Below are 15234 nucleotides of genomic sequence, written 5' to 3' on the forward strand. Positions count from 1 at the left end.
GAATACTGGAGTGGGCTGCCATTTTCTTCTCAGGGGATCTTCCTGATCCAGGGACTGAACCCTGGTCTCCTGCACTGCAGGCATATTCTTTACCACTGAGCCACCAGGGAAGACCATAAAGTTTGCAAGAGTATTTTTCAACAAAGAAAGATGTTAAAGTATGGAGAGATGCTTTCATTCCCGGACCCTCTGGGTTAGAATTGCTCCATGAGGACACTGTCTGATGAAGAGTTGAGAGGGTAAGGCAGACATGAAAAGCAGCACAGGCTCTGAAGGCTGAGAACACAGCTGGGGCCCTGTCCGTGACCTCCATCTCAGGACACGCTGTCCTTCTATGTGTGGATCATATGCTCTGTATGGGATTATTATTACCTGCATAGCACGGTCTGTGGTAGGAATCAAAAGTCACAATTACCAGAAAGCATTTTGTAAAAGAATTAAGATCCTACACAAATGCCACTCTTTAGTCATGGGAGAAGGAAGATGATCAGCCATTTGCTTGATCAATCAAGTCCAGCTTAACTGAAGAAGACCTGTATCAGGAAACCAAGTCACATGCTCTGACAGCTGGCCCCCCAGACACAATCCTGGGTATTTTCCTTAATAATAAGCTTCATATCTTTTTTCTCTTTCTCCAGAGAACTGAGTTAGAACCTCATAAGAAGGCACTGGCCAAATACCCAATGCTTCTGGGGATTGTCTCCTTTGGGCTACTTGCCCTTCCTCAGACATTTGGGGGAAAGATACAGTTGGCTTTAAATCCTTTCAGGCTCCCAATTCAGGTTTAAGTCCCCATGTCTGATCCATATGTCTGTGTATTCTTGGAGCTATAACCCCTGGCTAATTGAGTGCTAAAGGTAGATCAGCAATTTTGCTTGATCAACCAAGTTCAACTTAATCTACTCTGTAAAAGGACTTAGTGGACAGTATCTGAAAGTGAAACCATACAGACCAGACAATCAACTTGGTTTTGTTGATATTTTAGTGGGGCACAGGGGAAATAACATTTCGGCCAGTTCTAGGTTTGTGTCTGTGATGGCAAACAAGGCAGTTTAGCTTTATTGGATTAAAATTTGCAGTCTGTGTTGTGTAGGATAATGGGTGAGCTTGAGTGTCTGGATCAGGTCCTCCTGTGAATGCGTCAAAACTGCCCCCTGTTTACAAGAATTACACTTTAACACCCACCCCGATGTTGCGGCAGCCACACCGCACAGATGTGCCCAGTGTCTTGCGTCCCCTGGAGCCACTCTCAGAAGCAGCCACGCCTCTGACCCACGTTCCATGCTCTGCCCGGGAGCGGGCGAGCACGCTACTGTCTGCTGCACCCACAAGACCCCGTGCTCTCGTTTCTCAGCAACCCCGCACTTGCCTGGCTGGGGTCTTGGCATCGCTGATGTGCAACCTTCTCTCTGGAAACACGGAGCAGCAGGTTCTGTTCACTAGTGCTGTGGTGTGATGTGAGGGCAATGTGCCGGGAAGTTGCCACCAAGAATCGGACGCAAATGGGTTAACAAGGCTCAAGACTCATGGATTTCTGCCTCCTCCACCTTGAAGGGTTTTAATATGTGTGAAAGCCACTGGCTCTTCCAATTAGATCACTGAAATGGTTCCTGGTATGAATTTAAAATGTTCTCTCTTGAGTAACTGATAAAGTATCCAATATTGATTGGAGGCCCAGAATGAAGGATACAAGAGTTTATCAGAAAAAGACATTTCTCAAGGTATTCTTGACGCTCTAGCCATGTAATTCTGTCAAATCTTAACCTAAGCAGGAAACAAAGCATCTTGGGAGCCAAATGCTCAAACAGACAATGCAGAAATGTCCATCTTGAACCCAGAAGTTCTGCAAATGATTTTCTTGAAAACTTTGCTAAGGCTATCTGATATTTAGTGTACAGACTTAGAGGAAAGACAGAGATTGAGAAGGTGAGGAAGGTTTAAGTGCAAGACAGCCATACAAGATTTAGGGAGCTGTTTTCCTTAGAAAACACTGTGACCTTTTCCACAATTAAACAAATTTTCCCGTAACTCCATCTAACTATAGAATTAGATTACAACTGGAATTTGTGAAATTTTCCTCGGCTTAAAGTTGAAATGGAAGCTATGACTGCCACTCCTAGGGTCCTGATCTCCCACAAACCTGGCCTGTTTTTTTTTAAGAGCATAATGAGATTTTATAAATATATTAATTCCACCAAGACTTCAACAAGACTCCAGGTGTTCAAATTTCTTTTGACCTTAAAAATTCTACTTCAAAGCCATTCAATTAATTGAAACGGCCCCAATTAGCTTTAATTATATAACTATATAACCAGTGAAGAAATGAATCTATATAGATAAGAGCCTAATGGAAAGAAAGAAAATACCCATTCTAAAGTTTGGCATGAATTAGTACTCAAGACACCACAGGAAAACTGACTTCTGCATTTTTAATGTTATTAAACTCCTAAACACATCCCAAACAGGATGGGAATATTTCCCACAAATACTATGTTTCAAGGGGTAACCAGAAAGAGCGGGCCACAAATCGAGAAAGGATACAAATGAACTTACTTACAAAACAGAAAGAGACTCAGACTTGGAGAATGAACTATGGTTGTTGAGGGGAGGGATGAGGAAAGGGATGGTTAGGGAGTTTGGGACGGACATGCACACACTATGTTTAAAATGGATAACCAACAAGGACCTACTGTACAGCACATGGACCTCTGCTCAATGTTGTATGGCAGCCTGGATGGGAGGGGAGTCTGGGGGAGAGTGGACACATGTGTGTGTATGGCTGAGGCCCTTTGCTGTCCACCTGAAACTGCCACAACATTGTTAATCAGCTATACTCCAATACAAAATGAAAAGATAAAAAAAAAAAAAAAATTAGAGCTGGCCACAGGCTCCTCTCTGGATCAGAAAACTCTTGGTAGAGAATTCAGTTTTACAGTTCACTTAATTAGCAATGTTCTGAGCAGAAGTCTGCTGCTGCTGCTGCTGCTAAGTCGCTTCACTCGTGTCCGACTCTGTGCGACCCCATAGACGGCAGCCCACCAGGCTCCCTGTCCCTGGGATTCTCCAGGCAAGAATACTGGAGTGGGTTGCCATTTCCTTCTCCAATGCATGAAAGTCTACCCCCCAACAATGCTTCTGAGACTTTAAATGAAGACTGGTTCACAAAAAGAATCTTCCAGACACTTCTGTTTAAACCAGTGGGGGAAAATTTAATGTACTAGTTCTGCTCATTCATTCTCCCCCCAACTTCATCATCTTATTTTCATTACAACAGTTGTGTGTGTCCAGACAGAAATGAGAATGCGTAGAGAGTCTACTCTAAAACTTTCTTGCATCTATTAAGACGTCTTCTATTAATAAGAACCCTAAATGCAGAGGCTCTCAGCCCGCATGAGATTCTGTTTGAAGGAACAGGATTCCTTCAAAAAAGTCAGAGATGTTGAAAAAAGATTGGACAGGAGTTGTAACGTTTTTCTTCGGTTTGTGTTTGTCAGTGGACAGGACTCTGCATGTGGAATCGACAAACATATGTGAGCTGTCCTATGGTCCACCTGAGACAACTGATGCTCAGATTAATCCCACCAGGCTGAGACCATCACCCCTGCTTTTCAGATACAGGAACTGAAGCTCAGGAGGACTCAGGGTTGTGATCCAGGTTACACTGCCAGCCCCCAGTAAGCTGTGATGGGAACCTAGATCTCTCTGACCCCGAGTCCACTCTGCCACTTCCTTGGGGAATGGAAAAGAGGTCCTGGTTTATTCTTAAATGAGAGATACACTCTGAGTTGAGTTGAGTTGAGTTCAGCCACTCAGTCATGTCCAACTGTTTGCAACCCCATGGACTGCAGCAAACCAGACCTCCCTGTCCATCACCAACTCCCAGAGTTGACTCAAACTCATGTCCATTGAGTTGGTGATGACATCCAACCATCTCATCTTCTGTCATCCCCTTCTTCTCACGCCTTCAATCTTTCCCAGCATCAAGGTCTTTTCCCAAGAGTCAGTTCTTCAAATCAGGTGGCCAAAGTATTGGAGCTTCAGCTTCAGCATCAGTCCTTCCAATGAATATTCAGGACTGATTTCCTTTAGGATGGACTGGCTGGATCTCCTTGCAGTCCAAGGGATTCTCAACAGTCTTCTCCAACACCACAGTTCTAAAGCATCAATTCTTCGGCGCTCAGCTTTCTTTACAGTCCAACTTTCACATCCATACACTCTTTGCATGGTCCCAAACACTAACCTGCACATTGGTCCATCCTGTCTGGTGCCCAGGATAGGCTAGTTATGCTACAAAACAGTCTTGCTCATACTACACATCCAAAGCAGACTGGCTGGGAGCTTCTGCATTCCAGAGTCTTTACATGAAGACAGAGGCTCTACTATCTTATTAAGTCAACGTCTCAACGCAAAGTTTCAGGAATCACTACATCAAGGGAAGAGAGCATGGATGACTACAACACGGCTCTTAAAAGCACTGTCCAGAAATGACAGAAACCCATTCGTATTTTGTTGGCCAGAGCAAATTACATGGCCACACCTAACTTCGGGCCAATCCTCCCATGTGCCTGGAAGAAGAGAAGCAGAAATTTCAGTGAGCTCCAGTCATGTCAACAACAGTTTTCTTGTTCATCAGGAGCCGGACCGTCATCCTGGTGCCAGCTCTGCCACTTGATAAGCTCAATGACCTGCCCATACCTCTTAACCCTGCTGGTTCTACCTCCTCCTCTAAAGTGAGGGTTTGGGATAGATGGTCACCTTTCTGATTCTGTACCAGAACAAATTTATTACCTCTGCTAGATCTCAGAGCCCCGCACTTCGGAGCAGGTCAGTGGGGTCAGCTCTAACTCGAGCGTGTGGCTCAGGCAAGATCGTGCAGGGCGCTGTGGAAATGGATTCATTTGTGCACACAACAGGGAAGCTGGTTCCAGTCAGCCAGTGCTTAGAGCTCTGAGAGAATCCACACAACCACGATGAATGTGTCAAGGATTCTGTGTCACAAAAGATACTTTGTTAACTCAGTTTGACAAAGGCATTTTAGCTTTAACTGCTTCTGACAGCAGCTAACTGTTTACTCATAAATGTGCCCCCCACACAGGTGTTTCCCATTTTGTATCATAGATGTATGTGTTCCTTCAAAAAAGGAGGTGTATAAACTATACGTTAAAAATATAGAATCACTGCAAGAGTTTATGAAAAAAACCTTTTAATCCAAGAAAACCAATGAAAAAAGACTTTGAGAAAGGGTGAAAAGATTATCTATAGTTTTACTTTTTCTGTAAGATGGTCCCTGATGACACCCAGGGTTTCTGGCACAGGGCACAGAGTACAAAGACAGTCAACAATATTTCGGAGCTACTGAATAAAACTCAGTTGTTCATCTGCGGCTGACAAGTATTTTCATAAAACAGTGAAATGACACTTGACAGTACTTTCCAGTTATAAAGCCTCACATTTACCTGGGACAGATAAGAGCATAAACTTCACTGTCAGGCTAGAACTGTGACCATGGCTGTTTGTTAGCAGCTGTGGGCTTGGACATCTTACCTCTTGGAACCCACGTCTCTGAAATAAGAGCAATATCAGCTTCTTCCAGGTGGCGGAGTTGAGTTCAGTTCAGTCACTCAGGCGTGTCTGACTCTGTGACCCCATGGACTGCAGCAGGCCAGGCTTCCCTGTCCATCACCAACTCCCGGAGCTTGCTCTAACTCATGTCCATCGAGTTGCTGATGCCATCCAACCATCTTATCCTCTGTCGTCCCCTTCTCCTCCTGCCTTCAATCTTTCCCAGCATCAGGGTCTTTTCCAATGAGTCAGTTCTTTGCATCAGGTGGCCAAAGTATTGGAGCTCCAGCATTAGTCCTTTCAATGAATATTCAGGACTGATTTCCTTTAGGATTGACTGGTTTGATCTCCTTGCAGTCCAAGGGGCTAGCTCTGTCTAGATGGAACTGTGTTGGCAAAGTAATGTCTCAGCTTTTTAAGATGCTGTCTAGGTTTGTCATAGTTTTTCTTCCAAGGAGCAAGTGTCTTTGAATTTCATGGCTGCAGTCACCATCTGCAGGATTTTGGATAACCAAGAAAATAAAGCCTGTCACTGTTTCCATTGTTTCCCCATCTATTTGCCATGATGTGATAGGACCGGATGCCATGATCTTCATTTTTTGGATGTTGAGTTTTAAACCAGATTTTTCACTCTCCTCTTTTACTTTCATCAAGAGGCTCTTTAGTTCCTCTTCGCTTTCTACCATAAGGGTAGTGTCATTAGCATATCTGAGGTTACTGATATTTCTTCTGGCAATCTTGATTCCAGCTTGGCTTCATCCAGCCCAACATTTTACATGATGTACTCTGCATATAAGTTAAATAAGCAGTGTGACAGCTTTGCATAATCCTTCCCCAATTTGGAACCAGTCTACTATTCCATGTCTGGTTCTAACTGTTGCTTCTTGACCTGCAAACAGATTTCTCAGGATCCAGGTATTGAAGATCCTTTTTGTACAGTTCTTCTGTGTATTCTTGCCACCTCTTCTTAATATCTTCTGCTTCTGTTAGGTCCATACCATTTCTGTCCTTTATTGTGCCCATCTTTGCATGAAATGTTCCTCTGGTATCTCTAATTTTCTTGAAGAGATCTCTGGCCTTTCCCATTCTATTGTTTTCCTATATTTCTTTGCACTGATCACTGAGGAAGGCTTTCTTATCTCTCCTTTCTATTCTTTGGAAGTCTGCATTCAGATGGGTATATCTTTCCTTTTCTCCCTTTCCTTTTGCTTCTCTTCTTTTCTCAGCTAATTGTAAGGCCTCTTCAGACAACCATTTTGCCTTTTTGCATTTCTTCTTCTTGGGGATGGTCTTGATCCCTGCCTCCTGTACAATTTCATGAACCTCCGTCCATAGTTCTTCAGGCATTCTGTCAGATCTAATCCCTTGAATCTGTTTGTCACTTCCACTGTATAATCATAAGGGATTTGATTTAGGTTACACCTGAACGGTCTAGTGGTCTTCCCTACTTTCTTCAGTTTAAGTCTGAATTTTGCAATATGGAGTTCATGATCTGAGCCACAGTCAGCTCCCAATCTTGTTTTTGCTGACTGTATAGAGCTTCTCCATCTTCGGCTGCAAAGAATATAATCAATCTGATTTCAGTATTGTCCATCTGGTGATGTCCATGTGTAGAGTCTTCTCTTGTGTTGTTGGAAGAGGATGTTTGCTATGACCAGTGCATTTTCTTGGCAAAACTCTGTTAGCCTTTACCCTGCTTCATTTTGTACTCCAAGGCCAAACTTGCCTGTTACTCCAGGTATCGCCTGCCTTCAATTTTTCCCAGCATAAGGGTCTTTTCCTATGAGTCAGTTCTTCACATCAGGTGGCCAAAGTATTGGAGTTTCAGCTTCAGCATCAGTCCTTCCAATGAATGTTCAGGACTGATTTCCTTTAGGATTGACTGGTTGGATCTCCTTGCAGTCCAAGGGACTCTCAAGAGTCTTCTCCAACACCACAGTTCAAAAGCATCAATTCTTTGGACTCAGCCTTGGAATTTCTTTATTCCACACAACTCTCACATCCATACATGACTACTGGGAAAACCATAGCTTTGACTAGGTGGACTTTTGTTGGCCAAGTAATGTCTGTTTTTTAATATGCTATCTAGATTGGTCATAGCTTTTCTTCCAAGGAACAAGTGTCTTTTAATTTCATGGCTGTAGTCACCATCTGCAGTGATTTTGGAGCCCCAAAAAATAGTCTCTCATTGTTTCAATTTGGTTAGTTTTCTGTGATTATGGTTTTCATTCTGTCTGCCCTCTGATGAACAAGGATAAGAGGTTTATGGAAGCTTCCTGACAGGAGAGACTGACTGTGGGGGAAACTGGGTCTTATTCTGATGGGCGGGGCCATGCTCAGTAAATCTTTAATCCAATTTTCTGTTGATGGGCAGGGTTGGGTTCCCTCCATGTTGTTTCCCTTGAGGCCAAACTACGGTGGAGGTAAGGAAGGTAATGGCGACCTCCTTCAGAAGGGCCTGTGCAGGCACAGTTGTACTCAGTGCCCCGACCCCTGAGCAGGTCGCTGTCAACCCACGCCTCTGCCAGAGACTCCTGGACACTCATAGGCAAGTCTGGCTCAGTCTCTTGTGGGGACACTGCTCCTTTCTCCTGGCTCCTTGTATGCACAAGGTTTTGCTTGTGCCCTCCAAGAGTCTGTTTCCCCAGTCCTGTGGAAGTTCTGTAATCAAATCCCACTGTCCTCAAAGTCAAATTCTGTGGGGGTTCTCAGGCTCTCTGCCGGATCCTCAGGTTGGGAAATCTGTTGTGGGTCCTAGAACTTTCTTAACAGTGTGAGAATTTCTTTGGTATAATTGTTCTGCAGTTTGTGGGACGTCTGCTTGGCAGCTCTATGGTGGGGCTAATGGCGATCTCCTCCAAGAGGGTTTATGTCACACACTGTGTGACCCAGGTCTGCTGCAGCCAGAGTCCCTGTGCCCACCATGATTTCTCTCCCTTTTCTGTGATACAAGAAAGAGAAGTATCATTTTCCTCATTAGACAGAGGAGAAAGCTGAGGCCCAGAGAGACAGAGCGGCTTACCTAGTGTCTCACAAACACAAGATCAGAGCCCTGACTTGTGATCAGCTCTTGCTAGCATACCACCTCATCAGCCCACGTGGGGAGGCAGATATCTGTAGAGACCATGTAAATCACATGCCTTAGAGCTGATGTGCTTATTGTCATGTGTATATGGTTTTGTGACTGTGTCTTTCCACCTGGACTAGTCACGCCCTGAGAGTCATTACCTCTGTCTCAGTGGTGGGTATGCTCAGTGAGTGCTTATCCACTAGTTGATTTTCCAGTTCTTGCAGATCCACCCAGCTAACTAGGACACAGCAGCACATTTAATAATTAAGGGAAGAACTTGGTTTTCAGAAACTCTGTCATCAGACTGACAATTATAAAGGACATCATAACTCATTTTAGGGTATGGAAGGAAAATAATAATATTGCCTAAAATCTGAGATGATTAAGTGCTCTTCTTGCTCAGACAGCCTCCTTCTTCCCTTTTGAGTGTCACTCAATAGTTGGTGATGACTCCAATGAGTATGCATTCCTAACAGATACAGACTGAGTACCTACTAGGTGGCAGGCATTAACCCATGGTCCAGGTAATAATGATGAACAAACATAACCCCTGACCTCATGGAGCTTATGTGAATATAAGACTGTCAACAAGTGAATGCACAAAATATTTATAATTATAAATTATAATAAATGAAATGAAGGAAAAGAATGAGGAACAAAGAACGCAGTTGGGGGTCTAATTTAGTTTAGGAGTTGAGGAAAGCTCCCATGAGGAAGTGATAATTACAGCTGACCCATGAACAATATGGGGGTTAATCTGTGTATAACTGACAGTTGGCCCTCTGCATGTTTGGCTCTTCTGTATTCATGGATTCAACCAACCACAGACTGTGTGGTATTGTAGCATGTACCACTGAAAATACTGTACGTGGATTCATGAAGTTCAAACCCATTTTGTTCAAGGGTCAACTGTACATTAAGATCTGAGAGAAACTGGCAGAAATCAGTCAGGCAAAAGGTGAGAGAAAGAACATTTCAGGTAGAAGGATCAGTATTGTGGAAGCCTGGAGAAAGGGCTTGGAATGGAAATGAGGTTAGGAGACCATTGACAGGGAACTAGAGAGACAAGAGACAAGGTGAGACCAAGAATTTGGTAGCACCAAATTCTTGTAGGCCACATCAAGTTGCAGGGCCTCCCTCATGGCTCAGTTGGTAAAGAATCTGCCTGCAATGCGGGAGACCCTGATTCGATTCCTGGGTCAGGAAGATCCCCTGGAGAAGGGAAAAGCTATCTACTCCAGTATTCTGGAGAATTCCATGGTCTGTATAGTCCATGGGGTTGCAAAGAGTCGGACACGACTGAGCGACCTTCACTTTCAATTTCATATTAAGTTGCAATGGAAAAATTATAAGCAGAAAAATCATATGCTTGAACTTATGCTAACAGATCTCTCTATTATTAAATAGAAAAAATAAACTCCATTTAATAAATACCATTCAATCTAAAAGGGCAAATGTAGAAGTGAGGAGACTAGTTGGGAGATGTTGCCATTGTCCAGGTGAAGGGTTGGCTTGGACTTGGTGGCAGTGAAAAGAAGAGACATGAATGAAATTGCAAAATAATTCAGAAACAGAATTGATGGGATGTGGTGAAGAATTTTACATGCATGGTGGGAGAGAGAAAGATGGCTCTCATGTTTCTGGGTGCCTGGATTGATTTCCTAAGATTTTCACGAAAATCTCTCATTTTGAGATAAGCAGTGGGGATATGAAGAGTTCAGGTCTGGCCATTTTGCATTTGAGAGGCCTCTGAGACATCCAAGAAGTCACTGGATATAAGAATTTTGAGTTTGACATATTTGGGGATCCTTGGCACCCAGGTACTATTAAAGTAATGGGTTGGTGAGATCACCTAAGGAGAGAACAGACCTCTGGACTGGTGAAGAAACTGAGGAGAAAACCAAAAGAAGGAAGTGCCACAGAAACAAAAAAATACCTGAGTGCTGGGAAGGAGGGGGTGGCCTGTTGCATCGGGGAGATGAGCTGGGAGGAAACCTGAAAGGTTCACCAGGTTGGACCACATGACAAGAATGGAGGGTGGAAGATGAAGCAGGAAGGAAGCACAGGGATGAGAATGGGACCTGAGGAGAAGAAACAGCACTCCATGAACATCTCTGAGAAGCCTGGCTCTGAAGGAGAGTGGAGAGAGAAGAGCTTGAGAAGCACATGGGACTGCAAAGTGAAAGTGAACGTCGCTCAGTCATGTCTGACTCTTTGCCACCCCAGGGACTATAGAGTCCATGGAATTCTCCAGACCAGAATACTGGCGTGGGTAGTCTTTCCCTTCTCCAGGGGATTTTTCTCAACCTAGGGATCGAACCCAGGTCTCCTGCATTGTGGGTGACTCTTTACCAGCTGAGCCACCAGGGAAGCCCAAGAATACTGGAGTGGGAAGCCTATCCCTTCTCCAGGGGATCTTCCTGACCCAGGAATCGAACCGGGGTCTTCTGCATTGCAGGTGGATTCTTTACCAGCTGAGCCACCAGGGAAGCCCGTGTGGGACTGGAGAGAGAGCTTACTGGTTCTGCTTTACACTGCGCACTGTGAGAGCACATCTGTATGCTGAGGGGAACGGTACAGCAGGGACGGCAGGAGAGAGTGTGCTGGGGTGAGGACAGTGCTGATGCCCAGGCCACCAGGCACCACACTCCAACCAGCCCCAGGTTCTGTCTCCTGCCTGAGGCACTGGGAGCGGGGATTTCTCCAGAGCCTCTTGGTACTGCAGTCCTGTGAAGCAGGGGTTCCCCCATCCCTGGGCTGCGAGCTGGTACCAGTCTGTGGCCTGTTGGGCACTGGGCCACACAGCAGGAGGTGAGCAGTGGGCCAGTGGGCAAAGCACCTTCTGCTGCGCCCCACTACTCCCCTTAGCATTACTGCCTGCACCATCCCCCTGCACCCCACGGCTCTGGTAAAAACTGGCTTCCATGGAACCGATCCCTGGTGCCGAAAAGGTTGGGGACCGCTGCTGCGGAGCTTCTTAAGGGCCATTCAGAGAGAAACAGAGGCTCTTTCCCACTACTTGGAAGTGGAAGAAAGAGAAAGATGAGAGAGAGAAGGAGGAAGAAAATGGAACATGAAGATGGCCAGTCTTCCTCATGTCCAGGCAGTTGAGAAGCAAGGAACTGACCCCAGATGATCTGGGGCCCCTGACCAAAGGGCCATCTTCAAAGGGCCACCTTCTCCCGCCAAACCCTAAGACTTGCCCAGACTCAGTCAGGAGGCTAGTTGTCAAGTCTTGGCTTTCCTTGCAGATCCTCAAAACTTGCCAGAAATTTCCAGAGAGATAGCCAACATCCTAGAGCTGAGAAACCAGACTTTTCCCTCCTTTTACCTCCCAGCTCCCCACTCCACTCTTGAGCCACAGAAGGTTGTGTGATTTCAATGAATGAGACTTATGTGTTTTCCCTTCCCACCAAATCTGTCATGTTTCCCGTAGGCAAAGGTAGAACAGAAGATAAAAAGACTGGCCCCTTGCAAGATGCATTCACTCTCTGAGGCATGAGATTTGATTACCAGACTTTTAACACGCATGACAGCAAACATTACTATTTGCCACAGAATAATCTGGCCCTCTCTGAAATTCACCTGCAATGTTAGGATCTTTGACCCCAGAGGTAGGGAATGCTACAGGCTGACTTCACGCCACTTAAGGCTGCCACTTCCTGTATAGCAACACAGTCTTTCTTGAAACACGAGACATCAAAACAAAGAAGGGCCTGATTCCTGGGCGTAAATATTATAGCTTACTGAAGCACTTGCTTACTTTATAAACCTGGCTAGCAATGACTCTCCAGTCTGTCACCTACCCTTCCGTTAGTGTTCTGCACATGAAGGGCCGTTTTTTGTTGTTGTGACTGGCACCCTCAGATCATTGCTTTTGTCACTTAAAAAAATTGGCGGGGGCGGGGGAGAGGGGCTGCATGGTGTGGCACATGAGATCTTAGTTCCCTAACACGGGATCACATCTGAGCCCCCTGCACTGGAAGCGTGCGGTCTTAACCACTGGACCGCCAGGGGAGTCCCCACTGCTTTTGAAAGGCCATTGAAAAAGGAAAAAAGAGAAACCACCACCAACTATCACTGATTAATACGCTTATTATCTTCCACAGCTTTCTCAGCTTTTCCTATGCTTACTACCAGACCAGAAAGAAATCTAAGTTCTTTAAGCCTTTAAGTCTGCTGTCCAGAGCCTGACCACTATTTAACTTTGGAGTGGTGGCAAACTTGGAGGCGATATCTTACACTGTTGGCTGAGGCGGGGGCGGGGGGGGGGGGGTACACAAAACTAGAATTTAAAATGCAGGGGCCACCCCTTGACTTGTGTCTCTGGAAATCCAATGGCCACCTCCACTCTGCCTCTTCTAATACCCACCATAGTCTTAAAACCCATTACTCAACATAATATCTTTTAAACTACTGACAAGGAGCCACTCTGCAAGCGTGCGCCCTCTGCCCTCCTTTCACCTCCCTGTGGGCCCCCTCCCAGGCAGGCCTGCCCAGGCTGTGAGAGTGGCTTTCTTCCTTGCTGTCCAGCTACTCCTGGCACAGCGCTTCTGCCCTCTCACAAGGCCATTTCAAAACGCTCTCTCTCTACAATGGAAGCTTTAACTTGTGTTGAAACCCTGTCTTTCATTTGCTCTATGTAGCACTTGTCACGCTGCATAACATAAGCCAGACAGCGGTGGCATAGACGAAATAACAACTGAACATAATCATCTACTATGGAACCACTAATGAATAGTCTGCTTTTCAAGGGCTTTTTACAAACTCAGATATAAACGAGGATAAAGGGCAAGGCTGAGGAAGAGTCAATAGAACCTCACAATGTGAAGACTTAACCTCTGTCTCCATCAACTCATTAAAATTTTTATCACCAGCCAAAAGCTTTTCTACTTGTTGAGGGCTAAATATCTTGTCAGAGCAAGTCACAGTTCCTGTTGGAGACTTAGACATTTTGGAAATATGAAATCCACATAGTCATATAAATGTGTAATGAAAAGAAGCAATTTTGTTGTCACTAATTTTTAAAAGTCACATAGTATCTATGATTTATGCTGTTCCTGCCATCTTGACTAGTGTTTTTATTCCTTGGTATATTAGGTTAATGTTCAAGGTCCATGCTGTTTTCAGCTTGCAAAATTATGTCTAAGTGCTAACATAAGGGAAATCAAATCTTATATTTTAGGCTGCCTTGTTTCCAATGACTGGAATCAACATATTCAACCATTCATACAATGCTTCCTTAATGTCAAAATAATGATGTTTATCCTCCTAATACTAGTTGAGGGCTTACTATGCCAGGCATTGTCCTAAATGCTTTGATACATTAGTTTTACACTTATGATGACTCTGAGAGGTAGCAATATTAGTACCCCCTAATGGTGAGACGAGGAAACTGAAGCCCCAGAAAATAACAAGTTGTCCATGAGAGAATTTACCTCCAGAACCTAGGCTTATCTTGACCAATATCCAACACTGCCTCCATCATGAAGAAATTATTGGTGACACACAGAGAAAACTGAAATTACCCAATCAATTAAATGATCAAAGAGGTTGATATTCAGATGGGGATGAGGCCAGATTTGTAGAGATTCCTCAGCTCTTCCCAGTCAACATTTTAGGTTTCCAGTAGGGCCCTCCTAGAAACAACCTACACATCTCCTCACACATCCCTAACGTGGTTCTTGAGGACCTTGATGTGGTTTTAATGACCCAGTTCCTCAGTTCCTGCTCTGCTCACAAGAGTTTGGGCTGGAGGTGGGCCTGTTCATTACTTCATTTATGAGATGTCTGGATGTTGATGTGTAAGGACAGTCTGCGGAGCCAGCGGTCGGGTGTCCTGCTGAGGGGTGCTTTGCTGGCATGTGAAGCCCTGAAGGGACTGTAACTCAGCTTGGCCAGCTTCACATCTTTAACCAGGGTCAGGCCTGAATGCAAAGCCTGAATTTTCCAGCCAGAACAACTTCACAAAACAAAACCACACTGAAAATAAACAAAAACATCTCCCCTAAGAAACCTATTAATTTCTTACTTCACCTATAAAGTACTTTACTTTCTTTTTTTTTTCCTTCATCATCTATTATCTTTTTATTTTTTTTTCTTTACCTATATGTAAAGTATCTTGGAAGGAATATTTTAATCAGAACATAACTTTTATTATCGTCTAAAAACATGCCCCTTTTTACTGGTACTCTAAGGCAAATTCATAGGATTACTAGGAGCTCAAAACCAAATTTCGTAGAAGGAGCTTCTGAAAGCTATCAAACCCTCTTAAAAAATACTTTATAAGACCTTCTGCAACATGTTTTAACTTTCAACAACTAGAAGTGCAGGGACTTCTTGGGTGGCAAAAGGTTATGTGTTGAGGTATCTAGAACCATCCACACCATATTATTAATATTGTCTCCTATTGGGTAAGAGAGTCAAAGAAAGGTAAAAACCTGGTCACTGTCCATAGGCACCTGGTGGGAGAAACAGGCAGCTTTCAGGACATAATGAGAGAATAGTTGCAAGCAATAAGTAATCAGGGGTGTTTGGTTCTGACAGGGAATTCAGGATTAGAGGAGTACTTTAATCAAGAGAAATTACTTAAAAGACAGAAG

The sequence above is a fragment of the Cervus canadensis genome, chromosome 6 (genome assembly GCF_019320065.1).
Source record: "Cervus canadensis isolate Bull #8, Minnesota chromosome 6, ASM1932006v1, whole genome shotgun sequence".
Taxonomy (NCBI): Eukaryota; Metazoa; Chordata; class Mammalia; order Artiodactyla; family Cervidae; genus Cervus; species Cervus canadensis.